Source organism: Mustela lutreola, chromosome 3 (assembly GCF_030435805.1).
Source record: "Mustela lutreola isolate mMusLut2 chromosome 3, mMusLut2.pri, whole genome shotgun sequence".
Classification (NCBI taxonomy): domain Eukaryota; kingdom Metazoa; phylum Chordata; class Mammalia; order Carnivora; family Mustelidae; genus Mustela; species Mustela lutreola.
The window spans coordinates 149452170-149478254 of NC_081292.1; the positions used below are offsets into that span (position 1 = coordinate 149452170).

The window sequence follows — 26085 nt, forward strand, 5'->3', positions numbered from 1 at the left end:
CCTCCTTGTTGATCTACCTTATATAGATTTTTAAGTGTGGATTCAGTCTAGTAGCAGTTCCATTAATGTGAACTTGAAGAATTATAGAGCTAGAAGGCGCTTTAGAGAGAACGTAGTCTAAGGGTGATAAAATTGAAGCTTATAGAATTTCAGAGTATAGATAGTTAGCATCAGATCTGGGACCAGCACTGTTTTTCTGGCTCTTAGTTCAGTCCTCTTTTCACTGGTAATAATTTATTATTTCGGAAGAAAAGAAAAAGTTATGAGTTTTTTAAAAAGAAAGATAACCAAAGAAAAAAAGAAAGATAACAAAAGTAATTTTAACTGAAAGATTATAAAAATAGAAATTGTTTTCCATTAAGTAAATAAAAGTATCTATTTATTAGAGTCAGTGAATATGTCATTATATCTCTTTACTCATGAATAATCTTAGGATTTGAAGGCACTTACTTTTGAGTGAAAGTCTGTCAATCACAGACATCTCATCATTCTCCTTCCAACTCCCCATCCTCTCATTTGCCAGATTCAAGTGAAAAGAGCATTCCATACTCTGAAATGAGTTGGGGAAGGAAAACGTGGGTCATTGTTGGCAACTAGGAAGGAAGTATCTTTTTCTAGAATAGTCCACAGGAGCTGACCAAAAGAAAACCAAATATATCCAGGGTTGTGGGCATAAGGAAGATCAGCTTAATTCAGAAATAAATGAAAAATGTGCCCATAGAGCATTATGATTACAACTGGATTCTACCGCAAGAGTTAGAGCAAGAGTAAGTTTTGCAGAAGCAGTAGGACATTGAGAATATCACCAATATTTCCGAGATGTTTGCCAGATGGCAAAATGTATGAGAAACATTCTCACACAGCAGACAGCCATGCCAGACAAAGAACAGGAATACTGCTCCCCATGAAGGCAAATGAGTTCAGGAAATAATGCATCACTTCCCAAGAGTATTCCTGGCTGCCAAATCTACACAGTCCCTGCTGTGATTAGCTCCTATTTTCCTTAGGCCACTGGACCTTTGAACTGGCAAAGTTAAAGCAACTGGGAATTTAAAGCTTTCTCTTTTACCTAAAAGATTTTTAGATGTTTATAGGAAACCAATACCTGATAGAACCATCTCAAATCCCAAAGTTTTACAGCATATTTACAGAATATCATCTGTAAGGATGAGTAAGCAGAAAAAAATCAGACATACAAAAAGAGGTCGTTGTTCAAAATAGGGAGCATATTCCTTGTAATGTTGCAGATAACTCCTTATGAAACATAATTACTACAAAAAGGAGAAGAGGACATTTTAATATTGAAATATACTCTGATTAAGATTAAGAAGACATTTTATTTTTGTTTAATATTTTTGAAGGGGAGATACAGAGGGAGAGGGAGATAGGGAGAGAGAATCTCAAGCAGGCTCCATTCCCAGTGCATAATTCCAATGTGGACCACCATCTCATGACCCTGAGATCCTGATCTGAGCTGAAACCAAAAGTTGGATGCTTAATTGATAGAGCCACCCAGGCACCCCAAGAGAACATTTTAAATATGCAAATAAAGCTAGCAGCAAGAAAGTCCAATTGGACTGCATGGTAAATTCAGCAGATTTGAAAATGCAGAAAAATTAAATCTGTTAACTAGAGGATAAACTAAAGAAGTTTCTACAGATTTAAGAGGAAAAAAGAAGAAAAAATATAAATGAATATCACAAACACACACACACACACATGAATGACAAAGACCAGAAGATGCTATAATTAAAGATAGTAATCTCAGAAGGAGAAACCAAAGCCAACATAGTTGTAATAATTTCTAATCTCAAGAAAGACTACAGTCTTTATATCAAGAGTCTATAAATCAAAAAGGGTTATTGAATACGGGCAAATTAATGAAAATAACTCTAAATCTAGATATATCCTACTAAGACAGGGAAGGTAAAAAAATGAATAAAAATTCAAATCATTCACATTCCTGGTAAGGAAAAATGGTTAGTTTCCAAAGAGGGGAAAACACAAGCAAAACTCTGGCTGTGTATTATCTTCCACCTATAATTGCCATTCCTATATAAGGGCACTTGAGAAACATTCTCACACAGCAAGAGGTTAAGAAATATATCACCAATGTATCCTTTATAAAAAGATGATTTTAACGTATACTTCAGCTCTATAGAAGATAATATAAATAATGGGGAAATTGCAATATAAAACTCAGGACATGGAGTTAAACCATAGGGCTATATTTAAATCACTGTTGCAAGCATGCTTCCCACTGAGCTGGCAGCCCGATATGGGGCTTGATATGGGGCTCGATGCAGGGCTCAATGTAGGGCTCAATCCCAGGACCCTGGGAATATGACCTGAGCTGAAGGCAGACATTTAGCAACTGAGCTACACAGGCACCCCCAAATAATTCTTTTAAAATAATTCTTTCAAAAACTAGGAAATAGTTGGACAAGGAAGGAAAAAATACTTCATATAGATGGCAATAGTAAGTATCTTCATTTATGATGCTGACAATTTCTTTTAAAATAATTCAGTAAAAAACAAGGCCCTCTATGCATTCCAAATAACTAGGGGAAAAAATAAGAGAAAAAAGATAAAAAGGAAAAAATATATAGTTGATGTAGTCCATAAGCAAATCAGGAAAAAGAATAAAGGATTAAAAATAGAAACCACAAAACAAGTTGTCAGAAGAGAGCCCAAATACACCTAACATTTATGATAACAAATTGTGAATTGCTTTATTCACATTAAATAACAAAAAATACCAAATTAGATCACAAAGAAAAAGTTGAACAGATGCTGTTTATTTAAAAGAAGCATGAAACAAATTGCCAAAATTAAAAATAAAAAATGGGCAAAAGATATATCAGGCAAATACAAACAAAAATGTAGAGCTTGCAATGTTATTAGAGACAAAATATATTTCAAGGCAAAAAATGACTTAAATAGATAAATAAGATAATTTATTTTTATTTATTTATTTATTCATTTATTTTAATTTATTTATCAGAGAGAGAGAGGAGGAGAGAGCGAGCACAGGCAGACAGAATGACAGGCAGAGGCAGAGGGAGAAGCAGGCTCCCTGCCGAGCAAGGAGCCCGATGTGGGACTCGATCCCAGGACGCTGGGACCATGACCTGAGCCGAAGGCAGCTGCCTAACCAACTGAGCCACCCAGGCGTCCCGATAAATAAGATAATTTAATACTTATAAAGGTAAATCAATAAAATACAGTCATAAATTTATAAAGCTAATAATAGTATATTATTATGCAAAACTATTAGAAGTTCAACATAACTGGAAAAGACAAATTCATTTGTCTCAGTTTTTAAAAGATGAAATATGAAAACAAAGGCATTAAATGCATTAAATTTTAAACAAATTATTATTATTGTTATTTTAATAATTATGTAACAAACTTTGTTCTATATAATTTATAAACTGATTCAATTACATAGTAACAAAGCAGCAAGAAAACAAACAAGTGATTAAAAAATCCTACCTTGATGAATTCTAAAAGGTAGAATTTCTAGACCTAACCTATATGTTTTGACTATAATACATTAAACCTATAAAACTTATTTTTAAATGTATAAGTCTTTACAATTTTCTGTGAAATGGTTAACATATGAAAGTAAAAATGTCAAAATGGTATTAAAAAACTGATCAGACAAATTATAAGAAAATAAATTGAAAAAATATAAAACTGCTTTATTTAAAGATTTTTAAAATTTAAATTTTATTTTTTAAAACTACTTTAAAATAATTAGGTGTCATGTTATCAATGAGTTATGGGTATCTTCTAGGAAATAAAAACTGATATTATCTAAAGGCACTTCATTTCTGCATTTTAAAAACTGACTCAGCATATTGTATGGACTTGTCCAATTCCTATGCTGTATACCTGAAACAAAATGTGCATCAACTCCATTCCGATTATAATAAAAAACACTCAAAAAATGGCTCAAAAATAGAAAAATATAAAATCACTCAAAAGGTTTTTCAGGAAAAATAAAAATTTGAGAGCAAAACTTTACCAAAAATTAAATCTACAGGGGTGCCTAGTGGAGCAAGGAGTCTGCTTCTCCCTCTCCCACTCTCTCTGCTTCTGGCCTTTCTCGTCAAGTAAATAAATAAAATCTTTTTAAAAAATTAAATCTACAACCAATGCCATTAGTAAATACAGACATAAAAATCTGAAATAAAATTCATCTACTTAATAAAATAATACACCCCCCCCAAAAAAACCCAAGGTAGGAATTTTAAAATAATGTAATATTAGGAAATATATTAATGAAATTGATTATGTCAATGGATCAATAAAGAATATAACCAAATCCAGATATGAAAAAAGAATTTAATAAGTCTTATATTTACTTGCAAATTATTATAAATGCTATTTTTAAAGAGAAATAAAAGAAACTTCTTCACATGATAAAGTCTGTCTCAAATAAAACTTACTTTGATACAATTGTATGGGTACTGATTTAAATATATTTTAGTGATGAAACATTATAAATATTTGTATCAGAGTTTAAAAAAAGCTAGATATTTTCCACTATTGAGTTTTCCAAGAAAATCTGCCAGTATAATTAGTAAAAAGCACTGATCGTAAATAGCTAGAGGAAACCTGATTAGTAGAAGTGTTGAAAATCAGGGAGAAGAAGATGGGGCAGAGTAGGAGGATTCTAGGCTCACCTTGTCCTATGAAAAAAAACAGATAAATATCCAAGCATCCTAAATACTCCAGAAATCAACCTCAAGACTGACAGAACGCACTCCACAACTAAATGTAGAAAAGAGGCCATATCGAAGAAGGGAGAAGTGTGGAGACTCAGCTTGGGAGAGAAATGGATGGTGGCTACTACAGTGGGGGAGGGGTCTCTGGTCACAGAGAAGGGCAAGAAACAGATTAACACACGAGGAAGCACATAGAGAAAACCAATCTCCATAGCAGTTGGCTTGGAAAGTGAGAGAGCTTGTATTTTGTGAGTTCTTGCAACCAGTGGGTTACAAGTGGGGCTTAAAGCCTGGTTTTAAAGGTCAGCATACTTGACTCTGGAGAGTTTAGAGGACATTGGGGCTGCTCTTGGAGAAAAGGAAGGGCAAATAGTGTGTGGACATACAACGTGAAAGCAGCGATCTGAAGAGACCTGGAGCACACACTGGGGAGCATGCTCATCTTACTCATCTTGCTCATCTTGAAGCATGTCCCAGAAAGACAGTGTTCATGATGTCCTTCACTTTTTTCTCAAGTCCAATGAGTATCCTTATAATCATTGCTTTAAGTGTTGCATCAGGCATGCTTCTATCAGTTTCATCCAGACCTCTGCCATGGCCTTGCCCTGTTCTTTCATTTGGGAAAAATTTCTCTGTCTTCCCATTTTTGTCCAAGTCTGTGCTTGTTTCAGTGTGTGAAGAAAGTAATCTATATCTCCTGTTTTTGAAGGTAATGGCTTTATGAAGAAGAGGTCCCATAGTGCAATGCTGTGTAGTGTCTGCTGTTCCCCAGGGCCTGGTGCTTCTGGAAATGTTTTAATGTGTGCTGCATATGCTGTGCTGTTGTGTCCTAGCTGCTTTATCCTCTAGACCAGTCATCAGCAGAGGTTTTCTTTTGTCTGTTATGGGCAGTGTTTTATCCCTGGACTGAATGTGGCATATTTTAACCAAATGTGCTCTGGCCTGCTTGTGATATGAGACCTGTTGCCACTGCCACCACAAGCAAGGCCTCACAAAACTCCCAGGTTGAAAGACATGCTGTTGGCAGGGTTTAGGCCTGTTTTCTGAGGAAGAGGACCACCATGCTGGGACTGAAGAAAAGTGACTAAGAAGCACAGTTCCACCAGAGCATGGTAGGGGCAGAGCCTGATGTAAGCAAGTTAGGTAGCAAGTGTTGGTGCTGTGCTGGTTCCCTCAGGTGGCTTTGTGCTTATGCTGATGGGTGGAGGAAGGAAATGTCACTGGCCAGTTCCTTTGTTCCTGGAGAGGTCTCTCCACGAAAGCTGTCTCTCTGAGACATGCTCCAAGATAAGATATCAGTGAGAATCTTAACATAGAGATAAAAATGAAACAATCAGAGATGAAGAGTGCAATAAACAGGATGAGAAACATGTTTGATGCAATGAACAGCAGGTTGGAAGAAGCAGAGGAACAAATTAGTGACCTAGAAGACAGAGTAATGGAAAATAATCAAGATGAAAAAAGAGAGAAAAAAGAGCACATTTGTTCATGCAAAATGAACACAGACTTAGGGAACTCAGTGATTCCATCCAACGTAATAACATTCATATTACAGGAGTCCCAGAAAAGGTGAGAGGGGGGCAGAAATTTATTTAAAGAGATAATAGTTGAAAACTTCCCTAATCTGGGGAATGAAACAGATCTAGGAGGCACAGAGAACCTCCAAAAAGTCACCAAAAGCAGATCTATGCCAAAACACATTATAATTAAAATAGCTAAATACAGTGATACAGAAACAATTTTAAAAGCAACAAGACAAAAGAAGACAGTTACATACAAGGGGAAACCCCATAAGTCTATCAGGGGATTTTTCAGCAGAAAATTTCTAAGCCAGAAGGGAGTGGCATGATATATTTAAAGTGATGAATGGGAAAAAGCTGCAGCCAAGAATACTCTATCTAGCAAGGCTATCATTCAGAAAAGAGAGATAAAGAGTTTCCCAGACATGCTGTTAGCAGGGTTTAGGCCTGTTTTCTGAGGAAGAGGACCACCATGCTGGGACTGAAGCAAAGTGACTAAGAAGCACAATTCCACCAGAGCATGGTAGGGGCAGAGCCTGATGTAAGCTGTTAGGTAGCAAGTGTTGTGCTGCAAACTTAACGGTAATCACAAATCAAACCACTACTAAATATGTAAACAATAACTAAAGGAGTTCATGACCAGTAAATCAGCCCTGAAAGAAATAGTAATGGGGACTCTTTGAATGGAAAGGAAAGATCAAAAGTGACAGTATGAAGGTAGGAAACAAAAAAGAAATAAAAATGAATATTTTTGTAAAATATCAGCCGAGGAATTAACAAAATAAAAGGACAAAATAGTTCACAAAATAGAAGGGCAAAATAAAATATGACATCCTAAAACATGGGAAGTTGAGGAGCAAAGGATGGGTTCAAACTTAAATGACCACCAACTTAATATAGATTGTTAAATGCAGAAGGTGTTATATACAAACTTAATGGTAATCACAAATCAAACCACTAAGAAATATGTAAATTATAAAGAGAAAGAAGACCAAATATACCGCTAAAAAATCAGTAAACCATGAGAGAAAGACAAGAAAAGATCAGAGAAAATCTTCAGAAATAACCACAAAACATGCAGTAAAATGGCAATAAATACATATCTATCAATGATTACTTTGAATGCAAGTGAACTAAATGCTCCAATCAAAAAACAGAGTGACATGATTCCAGGGTCCTGGGATCGAGTCCCACATTGGGCTCTCTGATCAGTGGGGAGCCTGCTTCTTCCTCTCTCTCTCTCTCTGCCTACTTGTGATCTCTGTCAAATAAATAAATAAAATCTTTAAAAAAAAATGGATCTGTAGGTATGTATTCTTTTGTCTCTGTGTCTTAAAAATCAATGTGAGATTCAACCATATTGTTTAACATAGAAATAGTTCCTGAGCGGAAGGCAGAGGCTTTAACTGAGCCACCCAGGCGCCCCCTACGGATCCATTTATATAAAATTCTAAAACAGGCAAATCTAAAATACAACATTGAAAGTCTAGATGGCAGTTATCTTTGGGGAGTAGGCAAGTTGATGATTGAGGGGGGACACGAGAGGAAGGCTTCTGGGGGCTGGTACTGTTGTTTTATAAGCTGGCTGATGATTACATCAATGTTTATGATGTCCACCTAGCTAAGTTGTCCATGTAAATTTTGTATACTTTTCTATATGTCATTCTTAACAATAAAGAAATGTTTAAGTGAAAAAAAAAAAAAAACAGAGTGACAGAATGGATAAGAACAACACCCATCTATCTACTGCCTACAAGATACCCATTTTAGACTTTAAGACACCTGCAGATTGAAAGTGAGGGGATGGAGAAATATTTATCATGTTAATGGATGTCAAAAGAAAGCTTGAGTAGCAAAACTTATTTTGGACAAAATAGACTTTAAAACAAAGACTGTAACATGAGATAAAGGAGGACCTTATGTAATAATAAAGGAGACAATCCAACAAGAAAATATAACAATTGTAAATATATATATATATATGTATATGTACATATATATATCTAACATGGGAGCACCCAAATACATAGTTAATAACAAACATAAAGGAACTAATGAATAATAATACAATAATAGTAGGGAATGTAACACCCCACTTATATCAATACACAGATCATCTAAACAGAAAATCAACAAGGAAACAACAGCTTTGAATGACACACAAGATCAGATGGACTTAACAGATAAATTCAGAACATTCCATTTTAAACCATAGTATACACATTCTTTTCAAGCGCACATGGAACACTTTTCCGAATAGATCACATATTGGGCCACAAAACAAGCCTCAACAAATTCAAAAAGATCAAGGTCATACCATGCATCTTTTCTGACCACAATGCTATGAAACTACAAGAAACCACAAGAAAAAATCTAGAAAGACCACAAATACATGGAAGTTAAGTGATGTATTACTAAATAATGAATGGGTCAACAATGAAATAAAAGAAGAAATAAAAAATTACATAGAAACAAATGAAAATGAAAACATAATGTTCAAAACTTTTGGGATGCAGCAAAGGCTATTCTAAGAGGGAAGTTTATAGCAACACAGGCCTACTTCAAGAAGCAAAAAAAATCTCAAAAACAGCCTAACATTACACCCAAAGCAGATAGAAAGAGAACAACAAACAAAGCCTAAAGAGCAAAAATAAATGATATAGAAACTTAAAAAAAATAGGACAGCTCAATGAAATCAAGACAGTTCTTTGAAAACATTAATAAAATTAATAAAAGTCTAGTGAGACTTCTGAAGAAAAAAGAGAACAAACTCAAATAAATAAAATCATAAATGAGAGAGGAGAAATAACCAACACCGCAGAAATACAAACAATTATGAAAGATTATTATGAAAAAAACATATACCAATAAATTGAACAAGCTATAAGAAATGTATAAATTCTTAGAAACACTTAACCTACCAAATCTGAAACAGGAGAAAATAGAAAATTTAAACAAACCAATTATAAGCAAAGACAGTCACTTAGTAATCAAAAAAAAATACAGGTTCAGGACAGGACCAGAAGGCTTCATAGGCAAATACTACCAAACATTTAGTGTTAATACCTACTCCTCTCAAACTACTCCAAAAAATAGAAAAGGAAGGAAAACTTCCAAATTCATTCTATGAGGTCTGAATTACCCAGATACCAAAACCAGATAAAGACACCACATAAAAAAAAGAAATATAGACCCATATCTCAGATGAACATAGGTACAAAATTACAGGCAAACCAAATCTAACATTAAATTACATTAAAATACATTAAAAAAAATCGGTCACCATGATCAAATGGGGATTTATTCCTGGGTTGCAAGGGTAGTCCAATATTTGCAAATCAATCAGTGTGATACATCATATGAGTAAAAGAAAGGATAAGAACCATATGATCATTTCAGTAGATGCAGAAAAAGCATTTGACAAAGTACGACATCCATTCATGATAAAAACATTCAACAAAGTAGGTTTAGAAGGAATATACTTCAACATACTAAAGGCCACCTATGAAAAATCCACAGCTAATATCAGCCTCAATGGGGTAAAACTGAGAGCTTTTCCCCTAAGGTTAGGAACAAGACAAAAATGTCCATTCTCACTACTTTTATTCAGTATAGTACTAGAAGTCCTAGCTATAGCAATCAGACAACAAAAAGAAATAAAAGTCATCCAAAATCAGTGAGGAAGAAGTAAAACTCTCACTATTTACAGATGACATGATAGTATATACAGAAAACCCTGGGTTCCTGGGTCAGTCAGTCAGTTAGGTGTCTGCCTTCAGCTCAGGTCATGATCCCAGGGTCCTAGGATGAGTCCTGCATCAGGCTTCCTGTTCAGCGCGGAGTCTGCTTCTCCCCCTGGCCCCCCTCCCCTGCTTGTGTGCTCCATCTCTCTCTTAAAAATAAATTAATTTTTAAAAATACTTAAAAAAAGAAAACCCTGAAGACTCCACCAAAAAAAAAAAAAATCTGCTAGAACAAAAAAACAATTAGTAAAGTCACAGGACACAAAAAGTCAATGTACAGAAATCTGTTGCATTTATATATACCAATAATGAAAGAGGAAAGAGAAATTAAGGAATCAATACCATTTATAATTGCACTAAAAATCACAAGATACCTAGGAATAAACTTAACCAAGGAATTGAAAGACTTATATTCTGAAAACTATAAAAGACTGGTAAAAGAAATTGAAAACAACACAAAGCAATGGGAAGACATTCTGTGCTCATAGGCTAGAAGAACAAATATTGTTAAAATGTCTATACCAACCAAAGCAACCTATACATTTAATGCAATCCCTATCAAAATACCAACAGTGTTTTTCACAGAGCTAGAAAAATAATCCTACAGTTTGTATGGAACCACAAAGACTGAATAGCCAAAGAAATCTTGCAAAAGAAAACCAAAGCTGGACTTCAGGTTATATTTCAAAGCTGTAGTAATCAAAACTATATGGTACTGTCACAAAGACACATAGATCTATGTGTCAAATAAACACATAGATTAATGGAACAGAATAGAAAACCCAGAAATAAACCCAAAGTTATATGACCAATTAAGCTTTGACAAAGTGGGAAAGAATATCCAATGAAAAAATAAGACAACCTCTTCAGCAAATGGTGATGGGAAAACTAGACAGCAATATGCAAAGGAATGAAACTGGACTACTTTCTTACACCATCCACAAAAATAAATTCAAAATGGTGTGAGACCAGAACCATAAAAAATCCTAGAAGAAAGCACAGGCAATAACTTCTCTGATATTGGCCATAGCAACTTTTCCTAGATAGGTCACCTGAGGCAAGGGGAACAAAACAAAAATAAACTATTGGGACTACATCAATATAAAAAGCTTTTGTACAGTGAAGGAAAAAATCAACAAGACTAAAAGACATCCTATAATATAGAAGAAGATATTTCAAATGCCACATCCAATACATAAAAAGAACATACATAAAAAAACATATATCCTATCCTATACATAAAAAGAACATATAAAGCTCACCACACCAAAACCAAACAATCCAATTTTAAAATGTGCAGAAAACATGAACAGATGTTTCTCCAAAGAAGACATACATTTGGCCATCAGACATATGAAAAGATGCTCATCATCACTTAGCATCAGGGAAATACAAATCAAAACCACAATGCACAAATACAATTCACATCTGTCAGAATGGCTAAAATCAACAACACAGGAAACAACAAGTATTGGCAAGAATGTGGAGAAAAAGACACCCTTTTGTACTGTTGGTGGGAATGTAAACTGGGGCAGCTACTCTGGAAAACAGCATGGAGGCTCCTCAGAGAGTTAAAAATAGAACTACCCTACCATCCATCAATTGCACTACCAGGTATTTACCCAAAGAATATAAAACCAGTAATTCAAAGGGATACATGTATTTCTATGTTTACAGTAGCATTATTTACAATATCCAAGATATGGAAGCAGCCCAAGTATCCATCAATTGATGAATGCATAAAGGAGAATGAAGTTGCAATAACATGGATGAGCTAGACACTGTAATGCTAAGTGAAATAAATCAGTCAGAGAAAGACAAGTACCATATAATTTCACTCATATGTGGAATTTAAGAAACAAAACAAAGAAAAAGAAAGGCAAACCAAAAAAACAGACTCTTACCTATAGAGAACAAACAGATAGTTACCAGAGGGGAGGGGGGATGGGTTAAATAGGTGACGGGAATTAAGGAGTGATAAGCACCAAGTGACTATGAAATTGTTGAATCTATATTGTTGTACTATATATATTATACACCTGAAACTAATATAACACTGTAAGTTAACTGACTGGAATTAAATAAAAACTTTTTAAAAAGGAGTATTGGAAAATAGTAGATATAATTAACATAATTATCTACAAATAAAATTATATACATAGAAAAACTGAAAGAATCAACTGAAAAAATAGAAAAAGTAATAGGCTATACCTGTAATGTAGATATACCTATACATTTTACTGCATAAATTCATTCATCCAGATGTGTAAATACCATCAAATACCTATACTTCACAATTAGTACAATGAGAGTATATTGGCCAGAGGTCTGCTGCTCAATTTCTAAAAGAGCCATTTAGTGAATGTTTTAGGCTCATGGGCTATAGGGTCTCTGTTGCAGCTATGCATCTCTGTCCTAGCAGCATGAAAACAGCCATCGACAACACATGAACAAATAAACATGGGTACTTCAATAAAACTTTATTTCTGGATGCTAAGCTTCAAATTTCCTGTTATATCTACATGTCAACAAATAGTCTTCCCTTTTCCCAACTATTTTAAACAAAAGAGGTTTTAACAGGCCATAATGTATTGACTCTTGTTATATGCTATAAGTGGCCTATTAGTGATGTTATCACAAATCCATCTGCAAGGTATATTATTCAGATCAAAATGGCAGTGTCAAAACCACATCATGTCAGAAAGAATTTCATAAACTTCAGGGAAGAAAGATTATTTTACTACCAGATATATAGGTGGGAAGACTATTTTGAATATAAAGGTTAGGAATGGCAGGTAGGAGACAATGAGGGATTAAAAAATATTAAAAAATATCTGTCATCTTCTCTTCTAGTTTCTATAGATGGAATAACAATGCACTCTGATGTCATTTTTGTCATACTCCTATGTGAGATAAGCAAAATTTTCTCTGTAAATATTTTTTCATCTTTTTGCTTTAAATGCATTTTTTTAATTAGTAAGTCAAACACATTTATTAATTTTATTAACAAATCTTCAGAAATTTTTTTTCATTTTAATTTAATTTATCTGTTTCTGGTCACTGAAAAATGACTACAGACAGCAAGTAGATTATCTGTTTCAATTAATTTGTATGACATATTTGCATTAATAAAAGGCTTTCTTTGTATATGGAAGAAAATACTATACCTCTCATTTCCATTTTCATAAGAATTATGATATTAAATAGCATCTGGAAGCATTCAGATATGAACAGTGCATGTAACAGACTATTTCCAAATCCAGATCTCTGTGTTGTCTGTGTTAGTTTTATTACTTATAAATTAAATTTTCCTGACATGTTTCTATTTATCTTATTTTTTTCTGTACTTAAGTCTTGTCAATGAGATTTATATAGATACCAAACATATGAGATTATCTTTAAAATCATATTAATTCTTGTACTGCTCCATCTAAGATCAGCTCTGGAGTCAAATTCACTGGAATCTATTTTGGCTTAGACAGTTCTTAGCTATGTGATCATCAAGTTATTTAAATTTTGTATTTTTCAGTATTCTCATATTTTAAGTTTGGTTAAAATAGTATCTAACCCACAAGGTCACTGTAAAAATCAAATAATCTGAGTCATATCAATCGTTTCACTAGTGCCTATATTATGGTGATTTTTTTTTTTTTTTTGGTGGAAAAATAGATAACACAAAAGAATTTAATTCAGGGATGAAAACACACACACAAGAAGACTATTCATAATGCCTGTTAGGTTTAAGGGAAACCAACAAAGTGCTATACTACCCCAGGGCTAGCAGCAGTAAAAAGCAAGAGGAAGAAATGATTATTGTAATCAGGAAGGAGTAGGAGTTCCTTGGCAGGAACTATGGCCTTCACATTATACCATAGCAGTCTGGAAGGGAGGAATGTGAGGAATAAATACCCTAACTTCATTCTCTTCCAACCTTCCAACCCTCCAGTCCCTGCTGGTGACTATCTTTGGTTGTTTCAGCCAGAAACCACAGGTTAAGGGTACCTCTTGATAGGGGCCAGCAAGGAACATCCCTGGGCTCAGAATATGGTGTAACAGAACAGACGAACAAATTCTATGTATCCAGTACAGCTATTAGGCCATCATCATTTTTCAAACCATCTTTTTTGTTTAAAAGTATGACTATAATCTTTCATTATATGCTATTAGTTGCTACTATTTGGAGTCTATCTGCTAATCCAAACCACAAATGCCCCAAATATATTTCTTGGTAATGATTGGAAATATGAGTTTAATATGATAATTCAACCTATGCTTCAGTTCACCAGGTGGCCATCAATAAAGCTGAAAATTAGTCTTCTCCCTTTGGCTATAAAGTTGACAACATGCTCCTTAAATTAGCTTTTAAAGAACAAATGACAGATGCTCACTGGTAATATTTGATATAGTATCTTCCTCTAAATCATCAAAAATTGAGTTACATAGAAAAAATACAAGTTATTAGCATTAAGGATTCTAATTTGCTCAATGCCCTAGTCATTTGATACTTAATAACAAAGTTTACTAGTTTCCTATGGCTGCTATAACAAATCAATACAAACTTGGTGGCTTAAATAACACAAATTATTCCTTTACAGTTCTGGAGATCAGAAATCAGAAATGAGTTTTACTGGGCTGACACCAAAGTGTTAGGATATGTTTCCCAGTTTTCTAGCTCCTGAGGTCATGTACATTCTTTGGTCTGTAAATCCTCCCTTGCATTATTACAACATCTTGCTTCTATCATCCTATCTCCTACTTGTTCTATACTTAAATATCTCTCTGCCTTCCTCTTGTAAGAATTCTTGTAATTATATTTAGTGCTCATCCAGATAATTCAGGATAATCTCCCTATCTCCAGATCCTCATCTTAATCACATCTTCAATCTCTTTTGCCATACAGAATGACATTCACTGGTTCAGGGAATACTAGGGCATGGACAACTTTGGTGCCACCATACAGCCTACTACAAAAGGCTATGAAAGTTCTTAGTTTACAAACTGAAAATCACACACAAAAATCTGTATCTTTAAGATTCCTCTTTTCCTTCCTTCTTTCCTCCCTCCTTCCTTCTCTCTCTCTCTTTCTATCTTTCTCTCTCTTTCCCTGTGTCTTTCTCTTCCTCCACTTTTAACCTATCCTTTTACTCCCAGGAACCACTAAGTGTAAAGCTAACACATATTAAATTATATTGTAATTCGAAAGAAATGAAGTAGAGAAGTTAGTTTTTCTATTCAATTTGACCTACTTATCAGTGGCTAGTCGAAAGGAATTAAGGATTCTCTAATCAATTCTCATTTGCCAATCTATCATGAAGAATTTTATGCCATGCAAGGTTAACAGAATCACCAGACTAGAAGATTCCCAACATATCAACATACACAAAACTTTGCATTAAATCCCTGAGACAAAAGTTTTGTTATGTTTTCATTGAAAGTCTAAATGTAAAAATATACCCCCTATTGACTTTTTCTTTTATTATTATTGATGTAGCTTGTAGTGTTTGTTTTCTGACACTTCCTTTTAGAATCACTAGTGTTCCACTGGTTCTTACCATCTATATATTGGAAAATCTGCATGTATGTCCTTTCTGAATCCATGTCCATGAGCCACTCTATACCCAGATTATTTTTTTAGTAATATTTTCTTTAGTCTGTTTCTGTTACTTGCTATAAAAAACATTAGCTCATGAAATATCACTTCCCTTAATTTGCTAGAAACATTGTCACAAAAACTAAAATATTGTATACTAAAATATAGCCCAAATCCATTCACATTTTAGAATGTTTTGAATTGTAAAATGTATTATATTGACTTTTAAATTATACATTGCTTCATTTATAACTCTTTCTGGTCTTTAATAAAGAGCGGAATTTTTTTTGAAGAGTTAGCCAAGGTTAGGAATCTAAGAAACCAGCAGCTCAGGAGAAAATGAGCTTAAATATATTGGCTGAGTAAGGTGTTATCTGAAACAATTCTGCAGTTAAGGATTTGAAATAGCCTACAAAATATACATTCTCTATAATCATGATGTCAAAAGAGTACTATAATCTATATTTTACTAACTTCTATAGGAGCTAGGCCATTTTATTTGCTATGTTGCATTTTTGAGGATAGATAATGATGACTGGAAGAGATAGAATGGATATTTTTGTGTTTGTGTGCACATGTGTATGTGACTATTGTTGATTAATCCTGTTATTGGTTATAAAAGTTAACTACTCGTGGAGTAATAGAATTCATTATGAGTGAGAATTGGAAATTGAAATTGTGTATGGGAGACAGAGAGACCTTCCCACAATTATATTTATTATTTAAGTTTTCTCTGGAAATTTAGTATATGCTTAATCTATATTCTTCTACAAAGAACTATGTAGTCTACTAAAACAGTAATTTTAAAAGATATTTAAAGGAGTTATCATAAAGCAAACTGCAGAGAGCTATTTTAAGAAGTCACTTGAAACAGAAAATAGTTATGCTGTGAAAGTAAGAAATTTCAAATAGTATCCCAATTGAAGTTTTAAATGACTAAAGCTCAGCAGACATATTGATCACCTCCTATGAAAGGCAATATGTGTAGATACTGAGTAGCTCAGTAGAACTATGAGACACAATGTCTATCTTTATACAGTGCACAATTTCATATGAAAGATGACCCAGGTAAGCATATATTCGACTAGTCCACATTATGACAAGTGAGAGACAGCTGCAGGATGCAATGGAAGTACAGAGGAATATGTGACTTTCCATATGAAAACGTCAGAGCAATGTTTGAGTTAGATCTAATTAGGACAAAAGTTCACATACATTTCAAAAATTTTTCACTGAAACCTTGGAATGTATTGAAGACAGAAAAATAGTGGAAGCTATTTTTATATAAGATCAAATGGAAAGTGATCCATTTTCTAGTTAGTTGGCACATTTATTTAGAGGAAACTTTCTATAAATAAAGTAATGAAGACATTAGGTATTTAACAAAAACAAGTATATAAGCTGACACTTAGAAGAAGACATGCATGAACACTCTTTAGGAGAAATAAATTGAGTAATTTCAATTATATCCTAATGATGTCAATATCATAAGGCATCCTTCATATTTCCTTCTCAAACTTGCACAACAAAATTTTGGTATCCATCCCTGAATAAAAGTTCCTCCATGGGAGTTGTGGGATCCAGTACCATATTCCAAGGCACTCAAGTCTTACAAACTGTGCATCAAATAATAGGCAGAGAGACCTCATTACCACTTGTGGTTCCTGCAGAAGCCCATGAACTGGTTCAGGTCCTTCTCAGCCATAGTCCAGGAGTACCTGAAGAACACTGACAAGGGCAGTCACCCATGGACAAGAAAGCCCATTTCCAGGAGAGAATTTCTAGCACTCCAGTAGAGAAAAAAAAATTTTGGAATGTACTGGAGTAAATAAGAGGAACAGCTTGAATTTGCCTGTACCATCCTTACCCCCAAGGTAGCATAGCTTAGGACTGTGACATTCTCAGCTATTTCTCCCATGGGAAAAGGGGAGGACAGATGAGTGTTTGCTTGACTTCCTCAACTGTGTAGGACATTGCCAAAGAGAATCCTTTCTCCCTTGAAGAATCTAGATTACTAAACTGAAAGTTCCATGACAAGGGGGAGGAATGTAGCTGATAACATTATCAGAGGTCTTTAAGGGACATGGTCCCTGATGGTTACACTGTAGACTCTGCTGCTGGGAAAGCATCACCCATGGATCTCTGCAACTAGCCTGAATGTCTCACACATATCCCCCACACTCTCAGACATCAATTGTTTCCCTGTGTGAACTTCCAAGGCACCAGTAAGAGAGAGTCTTGAGTAGATGACAAAAAAAGAGTGGTAGACACAAAAAATAATCAAATGAAATGAAAAATGCAATAAAGTACATCAACACCTGACCAGGCCAAAGAGAAGAATGAATCTGTGAATAAGAAGATAAGAAACTTATAATTATCTGGTTAGAGGAGAATAAAGAATAGAGAATGATGTGCTATGGTGAGTGTTGTGAATTGTATAAGACTGATGATTCACAGACCTGTACCCCTGAAGCAAATAATAAATTATATGTTAATAAAAAAAAAAAAAAGAAGAAAGAAAGAAAAGAGTAAAGAAAGTCTACATGACACAGACCTGTACCTCTGAGGCTAATAATACATTATATGTTTATAAAAATTTTTTTTAAATTATATGTACAAAAAAGAAAACCTACATGATCTCTGAGATACCATGAAAAGAAACAATGTGTGAATTATTGGAGTCCAAAAGAAGAGATGTTCTCTAAGGAACAGAATAATGGTTGAGAATTTCCCAATCTGGGGAGAGATTTGGATATTTCAATCTAAAATTATCTCCAAGAAACATTATAATAAAACTGTCAAAATCAGAGACAAGGACAAAATCCTAAAAGCAGAAAAAGAAAAAAAAAATGTAACCTACAAAGGAACCTCCATTAGTCAACCACCAGATTTCTCACCAAAAACTTTATAGGCCAAAGAAAGTGGGATGGATATGGCACTTTCCTTATGCTTTCACACGTACATTTGAAAACGGTTCTATCTTTATGAAAGAAGATGTTAGTTGAAAGATGGTTTCTAAAAAAGATGACAGAAGAATAGGGGACCCACATTTCATCTGGTCCCTCGAATTCAGCTACTTATCTATCAAACCATTCTGAACACCTGTGAATCCAATCTGAGAAGTAAGAAAAGAATTCCTGCATTCCACAAATAGAAAAGCAACCACTTTTTGCAAGACAGGAGATGTGGAGACATGAATCTGAGGGGATATATGGAAGGATAAACTATGGGGGGAGGGAGCCTCCCTAAGCCAGCTACTGGAAAGTGATATAGCAGCGAAGTGCAAAATGGGAACTTTTAGAAGTCTGCTCCTGTGAGGAATATCCCTGCCTGAAAGGTGATCAGATAAGTGAAGTGGGGCAGAATCCTAAGTGGGACAACAAGGTCTCTGGATCCCCAGGGTCACAGAAAGAACAGGGATGCCTGAGCCGGCGTAGTTCCCAAGCACTGGAAGAGGGAAGCCGGCTACAATTAATGAGCCTTGGCATGGTCTCTCAGCTAGGTGTTGCCATAAATTGCAAACCACTGCATGATCCAGACACTACTCTCCAAGCAGGGACCCAGCAAGTGACAGCTGCTGGGAGACCCTGCTCCTTCCCCTTGGAAGAGTGCCCAGATGCACATACAATCAGGAAATTACTCCAGAAGCAGGGGTCCAACAGGCTGCAGGACCTTCCTGAGACCCTGGCCCTCCACACACACACGCACACACACCCCTGGGAGGATTGGTGTGGGTGTGTACCGCAGCAGTCTTCAGAGTTTGAAGTAAACAAAAGGGATTGACTGCTTTTTCCTGACAGTGCACTGAAGAGTGGGGGCAGCAATCTTTCAGCTCTAGAGCTAGAGACGGGGTACAACAATTTTTCCTTCTTTTTTTTTTTTTTTCTCGTTTTTTAAAGCAGCAAAAGCCTTCAGAGAACAAAAGCTACATAGAGCAACCTGAAGCAGTTTACACTGAGCTCTGCCCCCTGAGTAAGGGTAGTGCAATTCTGCCCGGCAAAAATACCTGAGAATCAGTGCAACAGCCACCCCCCATACCCCCGAAGACCAGCAGGAACATCAGTTAAATACCAAGTTTATGAATCACTCAGAAATGAAAAACTCCTGTACTGGGAAAAATACTATATAGAATTTGAGGTCTTTAGTCTTTGGTGTCTCCATTAAAAAAAATTTTTTTTTTCCTTTTCAAGGTTCTCATTTTCCTTTTTAGCTTCTCATTTTATCAACTGTTTTTCAGTCTTTTTTTAAAATTTTCATTTTTACATTTACAGTTTATAGATATATTCTTCATTTTTGGCTTCCTTTCACTGTATTCAATTTTATATACATATATATTCCTTCACAATTGTGGGATTTAGTGTCTTCAGAAAAATAGACCAAAATACACCCCAGACCAAATAGATCACCCTGTGTTTTTCCACTTGGTAGATTATATTCTTTTTTCCTTTTCCTTTTCTTTTCTTTTTTTTTGGTTTCTGACCTCTTCAGATTGGTCCAGTGTGCATTTTGCTGGGATTGGAGTTGATAGTTTTGATTTTGTTCTTGCATTCATCTATTCTTCTCTGTACAAAATGACTAGAAGGAGAAATTCACAGCAAAAGAAAGTACCAGAGGTAATACTCTGCCATAGATCTTGTCAATATGGATATAAGGAAAATGTTAGAAATTGAATTCAGTATAATGATTATAAAGTTACTAGCTGAGTTTGAAAAAACCATAGAATACACTAAGAATCTCTTAATGCAAAAATAAAATCTAATCTGGCCAAATTAAAGAAGGTTTTAACTGACACGCAGTCTAAAAAAATGGATGCTCTAACCACTAAGGTAAATGAGGCAGAAGAGAGAGTGACAAAGAAGACAAAATGATGGAAAGGAAGGAATCTGAAGAAAAGAGAGAAAAACAACTAATAGACCATGAGGGGAGGCCTCGAGAAATGAGTGATACTATAAAGCAAAACAATATTAGGATTATTGGGGTCCCAGAGGAAGAAGAAAAAGAGAGGGTGACAGAGGGTATATCTGAGCAAATCATAGCTGAGAACCTCCCTAATTTGGGGAAGGAAACAGGCATTTAAGTCCAGGAGGTAAGAGAAGTCCCCTCAAAAATCAATAAAAATAGATGAACACCCTAACATTTAAGAGTGAAGCCTGCAAATTTCAGCAATATGAAGACAAATCCTGAAAGCAGCTACATACAAGAGGTCCTTAAAATACACGGGTAGAACATTAAATTGACAGCAGACCTATCCACAGAGATCTGGCAAGCCAGAAAGTGCTGGCATGATACATTCAGAGTACAAATGAGAAAAGCATGCAGCCAAGAATATCTAGCAAGGCTTTCATTCAGAATGGAAGGAGAGGTAAAGAGCTTCTGGACAAACAGAAACTAAAAGAATTTGTGATCACTAAACCAGCCCTGCTGGAAATATTAAAGGGGATCCTATAAGCAAAGAGAGGGCCCCAGAGTAACATAGACCAGAAAGAAACAGAAACAACATACAGAAACAGGGACTTTACCGGCAATACAATGGCACTAAATTCATATCTTTCAATAGTTATTCAAAAGAGAATGGAATGATATATTCCAAGCGCTGAAAGAAAAGAAAATGTCGTCCAAGAATATTCAGCAGCATTATACTTCAATGATGAAGGAGAAATACTTTTCCAGACAAACAAAAGTTGATAGTTCATTACAAGAAATACTAAATACTGAAAGGAGCTCTTTAATTTGAAATGAAAGAATGATTAATAGTAACATGAAAACATATGAAAATACATATAACATTGTAAAAGTAAATGTATAATCAAATTTGGAATATTCTAACACTGTAACGTGGTGATGTGTTAACTAATAACTATAATATAAAATTTTAAAGGACAGGAGTATTAAAAATAACTATAGCTACCATAATTTGTCAATGAATACACATTATAAAAAGAGATTTTGAGATTAAAATAATAAAAGACGGGAGTAAGAGGGTAGAGTTGTTGTACGCTCAAGTACAAGTTAAGTTGTTATCAGCTCAAAATAGACTATTACAAAGATTAAGCTTCATGGTAACCAAAAAGCAAAACCTATAGTAGATTCACAAAACTTAAATGGAAGTATAGCATATCAACACAATGAAAAAAATCACCAATTCACAAAGGAAGGCAGCAAAAGAAGAAAATAAGAAGGGAACTACAAAAGATCCAGGAGACAACTAATAAAATGGCACTGGTAAGTACTGCATAACCATAAATATCTGAATGTAAATGGATTAAGTTCTCCAATCAAAAAGCATACAGTGGCTGAAGTAAAAACAAACAAACAAACTAACAAACTATATGCTGTCTATAAGAGACTTGCTTATCTTTAAGGAAACACACAGACTCAAAGTGAAGGGATGGAAAAAGTTATGCCATGCACAAAAAACGGGTGTAGCACTGAGCTTATATCAGACAAAACAGACTTTAAGAGAAAAATAGTAACAAGAATTAAAGAAGGTCATTATATAATGATAAAGGGGTCAATTCATCAAAGAGATACAGCAATTGTAATATATACACATCCAACATCAGAGCACCTGAATATATTAAACAAATACAACAGAGTCAAAGGGAGAACTAGACAATACAATGATAGAAGATTTGAATACCTCACTTCAATGACAGATAGAACATCCAGACAAAACTCAACAAGAAAACAATGGATTTGAACCATACTTTAGACCTAATGGGTCTAATAGACATATATAACACATTCTATCAAACAACTACAGAATACACATTCTTCTTAAGTCTGCACAAAACATTCTCTAGCATAGATTTTGTTAGGTCACAAAACATGTCTTAGCAAATTTAAGGATGTTGAAGTCATACCAAATATCTTCTTCAGCTATAATGATATGACACTAGAAATAAATAACAGGATGAAAGCTGGAAAATTTTCAATATGTGGAAATTAAACAACAGACTTTTGAACAACCTATGAGTCAAAAACAATCATGAAATAAATTAAAAGGGAAACACAGCATACCAAAACTTATGGGATGCAGCAAAAGTAGTTCTAAGAAGGAAATTTTAGTGATAAATACCTACATTTAAAAAAAAAAATCTCAAATAAACAATCTACCCTCATAATAATTACCTAAAAACCATAAAATAAACAACCTAATCTCAAATAAACAATCCAGAATTGATGGATTGATATTAAATTTTGTGTATTTTCATTCAGTGATTAAACTAGAAACATATAAACTAGCAAAACTGAAATAGGAAGAAATAGAAAACTTGAACAGACCTATTATAAGGAAAGAAATTGAATCAATAATAAAAAATCTCCCCAAAACAAAAAAGTCCAGGGCCAGATGGCTTCACGGGAAAATTCTATCAAACATGTAAAGAAGAATTAATACCTATTCTGAACTATTCCAAAAAATAGAAAAGGAAGGAAAACATCCAAACTCATCCTATGTGTCCAGCAATACACATATCAAAACCAGATAAAGTTTTCACTATAAAAGAGAACTATAGGTAAATTAGTATTTTGAAAACAACAACAACAACAAAAACAAAAACTTCTTATGTACCAGCACTGGGATAGGTCCTTGAAAGGCAGATCTGAAGATCAAATTCCTGACTTTGAGGAGCTCCCAATGCAGAACAATGACAAATAAGCAAAGAAGCCCCAAGAGAAACACACTAAATTTTATATAAATTAGAAATAGGCCATTAGCCAGTATTAATGATATGTTTACCTGGAAGGCCAGATTTTATAATATTAATATACATTTCACTGTTATTGACAGAAATACTGAGTGAAAAATTAAGCAGACTGTTCTGGGCACTTTTAAATGTGAATCAGCTCAATAAAAGTGAGAGAAAACATGCTAAGAAAACTTCTTAGCATGCTTAAAGGAATATACTTTAAGTTTCTAAAATTCATTCATTTATAAAACAAATATTATTTTAGTTCTTCTAATCTAAGTTTTTGTGATACATCAATGCACCAAAGAAATAATAATGTCTGATCACTTGGAGGTTACATTACTGGCAGAGGAAACAGAAAATTTATACAATATGCTAGAAGATGGTAAGAGTTGTAATATGGGAGGGAAGGAAGGAAAGAAAATGAAAGGAAAGAAGAATAAAGCAAGAAACAAAAAAGAAATGAAAATACTGCAGAGTGTGGAGGATCAGAAGAGTGAGCTGGGAAAGGGGGATGAGATTTTAAATAGGATAGAGTGGCATCATTTAGAAGTGACATTTGAGCACAGACTTGAAGCAGGTGAGGGAGTTAGTCATGCAAATATCTGAGGCAAAAGCCTTCCAGGAAGATGAGCCATCTCTAAAGATGTAAGCATTCCTGGAATATTCAAGAAACAGTAAAAGTGAGTAAGGGAAAGAGAAATTGGAGATGAGTTCAGAGAACTAATGAAATGGAGACCAAATTCAACAAGGAAATTATATATTTTAGTCCGAGAAAATTTACTCTTAGAGAATTTTGAGCAAAGATGTGGTGTAATCTTACTTCTGCCTGCTGTGCTGAAAATAGATTGTGAGGAGGAGTGAAAAATAAAGTCCACTTATGATATTAAGGCAGAAATCCAGGAGACACTTGATGCCTTAGATCAGGCCGGTGGCAGTGGAGATGGCAGGATACAGTTTGATTCTGAATATGTTCTGAATACTAAATAAGCAGAAATCCCTAAAGAATAGGATATGGGATATGAGAGAAAGAGAACATTCAAAAATGACCCTAGAAGTTTTCAGTCTAAGACAGGAAGACTGGAGTTCCCTCCCTAACAAGTTAGATGGGGAAAGGCTGGGGGTGGAGCAGGTTGGCCAGGGAGAGGGAAAGTCAGAAATTTAGTTTAGGGTTTGTTAAATTTGAGATGTCTATCAAATATGCAAACCAGTAAGTCAAATAAGGTGTTGAACACATAGATCTTTAGTGCAGCAGAAAATTGGGGATAAACATATTTGGAAGTCATCATTATTTTTATGAGATTTAAAGCCTTGAGATGCAATGGGATTACAAGAAAGTGATGAAGATACAGAAGAAAAGAGAATCAGAGATTAAACCAGGGACACGCCCAAATATTGACATTTGGTAAGGCAGAGTAAAAAGTAAAATGACTGTGAAGAAGTGAGACAAAAAAAGTGAGACAAAAGAAGAACCAGGATTATAGGCTGTCCAGGAATCCAAGGGAAAGAAGGATATCAAGGGAATTCAGTTATGCACTATGTCCTATACTGCTGAATGATTGAGTTGGACTAAGAGTGAGAATGGACCACTGGGTTTATAGTGTGGTCTTCACTGGATTCCTATGAAGAATTGTTTTGATAAAATGGTGGAAATGAAAACCTGACTAAAGTGGATTTAAAAGGGAATGGGGGAGTGGAGAGAAAAAGGGAGAGAGAGAATACAGTGAACTTTTATGGCAGATATTTTTGAAAAGAAAAGGAAAGAAACTGAGAAGTACTTGATAAAGGAAAACATTATTTTAATATAGAAGCAATAATAAAATGTTTCATGATGATACAATAAAGAACTAAAATTACTGAAGTAGGAGCGAGAAAAGAACTGCTGAAGCAATGCCCTTGTGTAGGTAAGAAGAAATAGAGAAATAAGATCTGGTGCACAGACACAGGGATTATTTCAGGTAGAAGCAGGGATAGTTGATTTAAGGTAACAGGTGGGAAGTCAGATTATGTAGGTGTGGAACTTGGTAGGGAAGTACATGTAGTTATGATAAAAGTCTGAAGGGGAAAAAAATCTCTTCTTATTGTTTCCATTTTCTTAGTGGTGTGGGAACCAAAGTTGTCAAAGGAGAATGAAGATGAAGCAGGAAGTAATGGGGAGAAGAGAAAAGACAGGATGTGGAATCCAAGTCCCAGAAACTGGGTCAGTGAGAGGTTCAGGGCACTGTGCTGATTGTTGGGCAGTATCAAAGGCCCACTTGAGGTTGTGCTTGTGTCTAGCTGCATGGATGCAAGTATGAAGTAGGGGAGAGTTGGAAATGACTAGGATGGGTATTTTTCCAGATAATTAAAAAGGGTGGGTAGTTAAGTGTGTATGTGTATGTAAGAGGTGATTATTATGGGTGGCCATGGAATTTAATCTATTTAATAAAAGTAAAGAGGACATTCAGTAAGTGAGGACAGTGAAAGTGTGGTAAGATCAATGCACTGGAGTCCTGGCTGGGTTAAAGTATCGTTTGAGTTGGGGTTCAAGGTACAATGCTAGGTGGTGCAGACCGCATGAAGTGAAGACCATGGTCAGGTCACCATATTGACAAAGAAGATGTCTAAGATACAACCATGCAAGTGAATGCCTGAGAAAGGGTAAAGAAACCACCGGTGGTGGCAAAGATTTTCAGAGAGCTAAGTTGGTAATTTAGGTTTTAATATAGACAGTACGTTGAAATCATCTATATACAAACTGAAATTACCAAGGTTTTGGGTAAGGGAGTCAGGCTAGAGATAGTGCCAGTGAGCTTAAAGCCAATTATC

General features: G+C 34.8%; 1 protein-coding gene across 3 annotated transcripts in view; it reads right to left on the bottom strand.

Annotated features, from left to right (window-relative positions):
• Positions 1 to 26085, bottom strand: part of LOC131827147 (sodium channel protein type 2 subunit alpha) — a 137762-nt gene that overhangs the window by 101409 nt on the left and 10268 nt on the right. The window contains exon 2 of one of the 3 annotated variants that reach the window (XM_059167140.1): positions 451 to 550. The exons of the other annotated variants lie outside the window; for them this stretch is intronic. The gene's annotated coding sequence lies outside the window, so the exon portion shown is untranslated. The remainder of the gene's footprint in view (positions 1 to 450; positions 551 to 26085) is intronic. 3 annotated transcript variants of the gene reach the window in all.